At 43.1% G+C, this 7,553-nt stretch overlaps 1 pseudogene across 1 annotated transcript in view; it reads left to right on the plus strand.

Annotated features, from left to right (window-relative positions):
• Nucleotides 1-5,537: 5,537 nt before the first annotated feature.
• LOC311117159 (NLR family CARD domain-containing protein 3-like) overlaps nt 5,538-7,553 on the plus strand; it is a 7,161-nt pseudogene continuing 5,145 nt past the window's right edge. The window contains exons 1-2 of the transcript in view: nt 5,538-5,669; nt 5,835-7,553. The exon at nt 5,835-7,553 is cut by the window's right edge and continues 82 nt beyond it. The product of the transcript in view is annotated as an NLR family CARD domain-containing protein 3-like (transcript). The remainder of the gene's footprint in view (nt 5,670-5,834) is intronic.

A 7,553-nucleotide genomic window follows, 5' to 3' on the forward strand; every position in this document is an offset into this window, starting at 1 on the left:
TCTGTAGTGACAGAAGGAAGGAGTTCTCCATCTAAATGTTACATTACAGGTTTTTTTTGTATTCTTGTTAGCCATACTATATTGTTAAATTCCATAGGTGTTATATTTAACCGTTTAGCAGACGCTCTCATGCAGAGCAACATAGGGCAATTAGGGTGAAGTGCCTTGCTCAAGGGCACATTGGCAGATTTTTCACCTAGTCGGCTCGGGGATTCAAACCAGCGACATTTCAGTTACTGGCTCTTAATGCTAGGCTACCTGCCTTTCAGTTACTGGCTCTTAACGCTAGGCTACCTGCCTTTCAGTTACTGGCTCTTAATGCTAGGCTACCTGCCTTTCAGTTACTGGCCCAATGCTCTTAACGCTAGGCTACCTGCCTTTCAGTTACTGGCTCTTAACGCTAGGCTACCTGCCTTTCAGTTACTGGCTCTTAACGCTAGGCTACCTGCCTTTCAGTTACTGGCTCTTAATGCTAGGCTACCTGCCTTTCAGTTACTGGCTCTTAATGCTAGGCTACCTGCCTTTCAGTTACTGGCTCTTAATGCTAGGCTACCTGCCTTTCAGTTACTGGCTCTTAATGCTAGGCTACCTGCCTTTCAGTTACTGGCTCTTAACGCTAGGCTACCTGCCTTTCAGTTACTGGCCCAATGCTCTTAACGCTAGGCTACCTGCCTTTCAGTTACTGGCTCTTAACGCTAGGCTACCTGCCTTTCAGTTACTGGCTCTTAATGCTAGGCTACCTGCCTTTCAGTTACTGGCTCTTAATGCTAGGCTACCTGCCTTTCAGTTACTGGCTCTTAATGCTAGGCTACCTGCCTTTCAGTTACTGGCTCTTAACGCTAGGCTACCTGCCTTTCAGTTACTGGCTCTTAACGCTAGGCTACCTGCCTTTCAGTTACTGGCCCAATGCTCTTAACGCTAGGCTACCTGCCTTTCAGTTACTGGCCCAATGCTCTTAACGCTAGGCTACCTGCCTTTCAGTTACTGGCCCAATGCTCTTAACGCTAGGCTACCTGCCTTTCAGTTACTGGCCCAATGCTCTTTACGCTAGGCTACCTGCCTTTCAGTTACTGGCTCTTAATGCTAGGCTACCTGCCTTTCAGTTACTGGCCCAATGCTCTTAACGCTAGGCTACCTGCCTTTCAGTTACTGGCCCAATGCTCTTAACGCTAGGCTACCTGCCTTTCAGTTACTGGCTCTTAACGCTAGGCTACCTGCCTTTCAGTTACTGGCTCTTAACGCTAAGCTACCTGCCTTTCAGTTACTGGCTCTTAATGCTAGGCTACCTGCCTTTCAGTTACTGGCTCTTAACGCTAGGCTACCTGCCTTTCAGTTACTGGCTCTTAACGCTAGGCTACCTGCCTTTCAGTTACTGGCTCTTAATGCTAAGCTACCTGCCTTTCAGTTACTGGCTCTTAATGCTAGGCTACCTGCCTTTCAGTTACTGGCTCTTAATGCTAGGCTACCTGCCTTTCAGTTACTGGCTCTTAATGCTAAGCTACCTGCCTTTCAGTTACTGGCTCTTAATGCTAGGCTACCTGCCTTTCAGTTACTGGCCCAATGCTCTTAACGCTAGGCTACCTGCCTTTCAGTTACTGGCTCTTAACGCTAGGCTACCTGCCTTTCAGTTACTGGCTCTTAACGCTAGGCTACCTGCCTTTCCGTTACTGGCCCAATGCTCTTAATGCTAGGCTACCTGCCTTTCAGTTACTGGCTCTTAACGCTAGGCTACCTGCCTTTCAGTTACTGGCTCTTAATGCTAAGCTACCTGCCTTTCAGTTACTGGCTCTTAATGCTAAGCTACCTGCCTTTCAGTTACTGGCTCTTAACGCTAAGCTACCTGCCTTTCAGTTACTGGCCCAATGCTCTTAACGCTAGGCTACCTGCCTTTCAGTTACTGGCCCAATGCTCTTAACGCTAGGCTACCTGCCTTTCAGTTACTGGCTCTTAACGCTAGGCTACCTGCCTTTCAGTTACTGGCTCTTAACGCTAGGCTACCTGCCTTTCATTTACTGGCTCTTAATGCTAGGCTACCTGCCGTGACCAGTTGAATCAGATGTGCTAGCTCTCAAACTGCTGCAGGTCAATGTAGTGACGGGGAAACAAAGCTTCCTGAAGCAATGAGGCTTTCCAGCCAATTGTGTCAAATAGGTTAATTGCTCTGAGCTTCTTTATTCATTCACACAATGCACATTAGTGACATCTGCTGGTCAGCAATAAATAGCAATGTGTGATTATCAGATAGAGGTATTTTTTTCTCCACTAATTTGATCAAAACTCTGTGGTGGTAAGTCGTTGGCTTTAATAGCCTCCAGTCAGTTCACATCTTTACATCATGCTTATTTTTCTGCCTTCAAGTGGACTATTTTTCAAAAATGGAATCTATGGCATTATTGAGGATGTTTAAGAGAGAAGCTTATACTATACTAAATAAAACAAATTATTTGAACAACAGTGCAGAAAGTGTGGTTTCACAAAACTATTTTCTAAATAGTGTCTCTTCAACGGGATTCGAACTCCTACTCCCACATCCCAGAATGTTCCATAGTTCCCTACTCTACCAGCTAAGACACCAGTCAGGTGAAATTATTTGTACAAAATCCTAACTAAATGTATAAGTATGGTATCCAGTAGCAGTCGGTGTTTGAAAGCAGCTTAATCGAAGAAAGCATCGGAACCACAGTGAAATCAGTGGGATCTCGCATTTTGCAACACATGGTTTGAAAAAGCATGTGATCAAACGAAGCTTCGGACATCATTGATGACGTACTTCTGATAAAGTGATACACTTATCGGCACACTGATTCGAAGTTAGCTGCTTAGCGATTTCAACGCATGCCTTGGAGCTTCAGTATGAAACGTAACATCACTAGATCACTGAGGAGAGAATTGAGAACCACTGACTTAGTCAACCATTCTCAATTGACACAAGGCCATACGTGAGTCATTCACAAGACACCGCCACTGGCCATAGTCCTACATAACTGTGTGTATTAACAGTCATTGCATAACACAACACATTAGATAAACTTCAATGGCACTCACTCACTGTTACACAAAAAGAGCTTTGAACAAACCACTCCGCAAAATATTCTAATGATCCACCGCCCCTACATTTTAATTATCACTAAAACGCAAATAACCTTTTTTTTGTGAGCTGCAAAGAACCATTGAATGGCTTGAAGGGTTCTTTGAGTCATTATGGTTCCACATAGAACCATCACCCTTCCCAAAGAACCCTTGCGGAACCCTCTTTTCTTAGTGTGTACATTCTATACTTTTGAAGATTTCTACAATCTGAGTTCATATAGTTTAGTAATACCACTGTGGACATGTTTCTACAACCTTCTGAGTTCATATAGTTTAGTAATACCACTGTGGACATGTTTCTACAACCTTCTGAGTTCATATAGTTTAGTAATACCACTGTGGACATGTTTCTACAACCTTCTGAGTTCATATAGTTTAGTAATACCACTGTGGACATGTTTCTACAACCTTCTGAGTTCATATAGTTTAGTAATACCACTGTGGACATGTTTCTACAACCTTCTGAGTTCATATAGTTTAGTAATACCACTCTGGACATGTTTCTACAACCTTCTGAGTTCATATAGTTTAGTAATACCACTGTGGACATGTTTCTACAACCTTCTGAGTTCATATAGTTTAGTAATACCACTGTGGACATGTTTCTACAACCTTCTGAGTTCATATAGTTTAGTAATACCACTGTGGACATGTTTCTACAACCGTCTGAGTTCATATAGTTTAGTAATACCACTGTGGACATGTTTCTACAACCTTCTGAGTTCATATAGTTTAGTAATACCACTGTGGACATGTTTCTACAACCTTCTGAGTTCATATAGTTTAGTAATACCACTGTGGACATGTTTCTACAACCTTCTGAGTACATATAGTTTAGTAATACCACTGTGGACATGTTTCTACAACCTTCTGAGTTCATATAGTTTAGTAATACCACTGTGGACATGTTTCTACAACCTTCTGAGTTCATATAGTTTAGTAATACCACTGTGGACATGTTTCTACTACCTGAGTTCATATAGTTTAGTAATACCACTGTGGACATGTTATCCATTCCAGAGGCTACTACCACACTCAGAGAGCAGAGTATTCTGTTCCCAGCTGTCTGTCTATGAACAGTATTAACATCTACAATCTCTCTCTCCTTTATCTCTGTTATGGAATGTCTACTCTGCCAGAGGATCAGTATTAACATCTACAATCTCTCTCTCCTTTATCTCTGTAGTGGAAGGTCTACTCTGTTAGAGGATCAGTATTAACATCTACAATCTCTCTCTCCTTTATCTCTGTAGTGGAAGGTCTACTCTGTTAGAGGATCAGTATTAACATCTACAATCTCTCTCTCCTTTATCTCTGTAGTGGAAGGTCTACTCTGCCAGAGGATCAGTATTAACATCTACAATCTCTCTCTCCTTTATCTCTGTAGTGGAAGGTCTACTCTGTTAGAGGATCAGTATTAACATCTACAATCTCTCTCTCCTTTATCTCTGTAGTGGATGGTCTACTCTGTTAAAGGATCAGTATTAACATCTACAATCTCTCTCTCTCTCCTTTATCTCTGTAGTGGAAGGTCTACTCTGCCAGAGGATCAGTATTAACATCTACAATCTCTCTCTCCTTTATCTCTGTAGTGGAAGGTCTACTCTGTTAGAGGATCAGTATTAACATCTACAATCTCTCTCTCTCCTTTATCTCTGTAGTGGAAGGTCTACTCTGTTAGAGGATCAGTATTAACATCTACAATCTCTCTCTCCTTTATCTCTGTAGTGGAAGGTCTACTCTGCCAGAGGATCAGTATTAACATCTACAATCTCTCTCTCCTTTATCTCTGTAGTGGAAGGTCTACTCTGTTAGAGGATCAGTATTAACATCTACAATCTCTCTCTCCTTTATCTCTGTAGTGGAAGGTCTACTCTGTTAAAGGATCAGTATTAACATCTACAATCTCACTCTCCTTTATCTCTGTAGTGGAAGGTCTACTCTGTTAGAGGATCAGTATTAACATCTACAATCTCTCTCCCCTTTATCTCTGTAGTGGAAGGTCTACTCTGTTAGAGGATCAGTATTAACATCTACAATCTCTCTCTCCTTTATCTCTGTAGTGGAAGGTCTACTCTGCCAGAGGATCAGTATTAACATCTACAATCTCTCTCTCCTTTATCTCTGTAGTGGAAGGTCTACTCTGTTAAAGGATCAGTATTAACATCTACAATCTCTCTCTCTCTCCTTTATCTCTGTAGTGGAAGGTCTACTCTGTTAAAGGATCAGTATTAACATCTACAATCTCTCTCTCTCTCCTTTATCTCTGTAGTGGAAGGTCTACTCTGTTAGAGGATCAGTATTAACATCTACAATCTCTCTCTCTCTCCTTTATCTCTGTAGTGGAAGGTCTACTCTGTTAGAGGATCAGTCCAGGTGTGCAGTGTGTCAGCAGGTGCTGAGGGATCCAGTCTCTATCACCTGTGGACACGGGTTCTGCAGACAGTGCATCACCAGTTACTGGGAGAAACCTGCTCCTTCAGGAGACTATGACTGTCCTCAGTGTAGAAAGAGATCCAGAACACGTCCTGTACTACAGCAGCTGAGTCAACCCAATAAAACAAGAGGCTCTGAAAACAGTAAGACCACTTGCACACGTGGACCAAGTCAATACCTTAATATGATTTACAGTAGTTAACTACAATATTATGAGATAATAGAAGTTACTGTAGTTGTGGAAGGCCCACTTGTCATCCTGTCAATGAATGTTTCTGATACACATCATTTTTCCTCTTCCCTTGTAGTGGATGACAGCCTGCAGAGAGCTATAGTAAACCATAAAGACAGTCTGAAAAGGAGGTATGAATGTGTGATAGAAGGTATGGAAATAGCAGGGAACCAAACTCCCCTCAACAGGATTTACACAGAGCTCTACATCACAGAGGGAGAGAGTGAAGGGGTTAACAATGAACATGAGGTGTGGCAGCTAGAGACAGCATCCAGGACACCAACCTCACATGACACAGCAATCCACTGCAATGACATCTTTAAACCCTTACCAGGCCAAGAGAGAAGCATCAGAACTGTGCTGACGAAGGGCATCGCTGGCATCGGAAAAACCGTGTCTGTGCAGAAGTTCATCCTAGACTGGGCTGAAGAGAAGGCGAACCAAGATGTGGATATCATATTTGTGCTTCCTTTCCGGGAGCTGAACTTGATTAAAGATCTCCAGTACAGTCTTCTCAGACTTTTAAATGGCTTCCACACAGAACTAGACATAGGCAATGCAAAGAAACTCACTGCCTGTAAAGCTATGTTCATCTTTGATGGTTTGGATGAAAGCAGACTTCCATTGGATTTCCAGCACAACGAAAAGGTATCTGATGTCACCCAGACATCGTCTGTCGATGTTCTGCTGACAAACCTCATCAAGGGGAATCTGCTTCCCTCTGCTCTCCTATGGATAACCTCCCGACCAGCAGCAACCAATCAGATCCCCCCTAAGTGTGTTGACCAGGTGACAGAGGTACGAGGGTTCAATGACCCACAGAAGGAGGAGTACTTCAGGAAGAGATTCAGTGATGAAGACCTGGCCAGCAGAATCATCTCACACATCAAGACATCAAGGAGCCTCCACATCATGTGCCACATGCCAGTCTTCTGTTGGATTTCTGCAATAGTCCTTGAACACATGTTGAGTACAGACAAGAGGAGAGAGATGCCCACGACTCTGACTGAGATGTCAATACACTTCCTGCTCATTCAGACCAGCCTGAAGAACCAGAAATATCATGGAAGTGTTGAGAAAAATCAACAGGAGCTCATGGAGTCAGATAAGGAAATTCTTCTGAAGCTGGGGAAGCTGGCGTTTGAAAATCTGGAGAAGGGTAATCTCATGTTCTATGAAGAAGACCTGAAAGAGTGTGGCATTGATGTCAAAGAAGCCTCAGTGTACTCAGGAGTGTGCACACAAATCTTTAAAGAAGAGTCTGTGTTATTTCAGAGAGTGGTGTACTGCTTTGTTCATCTGAGCATTCAGGAGTTTCTCTCAGCTGTCTACATGTACCATTGTTACACAACCAAGGACATGGATGCACTGAAGCCCTTCCTCAAGAGAAAGTCTAGAGCTGCATCTGAAGAGCTAACCTTGCATGAGCTGATGAAGAGTACCGTGGATAAAGCCTTGGAGAGCAAGAACGGACACCTGGACCTCTTTGTCCGCTTCCTTCATGGCATGTCACTGGAGTCCAATCAGAAACTCCTATGAGGTCTGGTGACACAGACAGAAAGCAGTCCAGACAGCGTCCAGAAAACAATCCGATCCCTGAAGGTGATGCAGAGGAAGAACATCTCCCCTGAGAGGTGCATCAATCTCTTCCACTGTCTGATAGAGATGAAAGACCATTCAGTACAAGAGAAAATCCAAGCGTACTTGAGGTCAGAGAAGAGATCCAAAAAACTCACACATTCTCAGTGTTCAGCACTGGCCTACATGCTACAGATATCAGAGGAGGTTCTGGATG

This window comes from Coregonus lavaretus, assembly GCF_964263955.1.
Source record: "Coregonus lavaretus genome assembly, contig: HAP1_SCAFFOLD_253, whole genome shotgun sequence".
Taxonomy (NCBI): Eukaryota; Metazoa; Chordata; class Actinopteri; order Salmoniformes; family Salmonidae; genus Coregonus; species Coregonus lavaretus.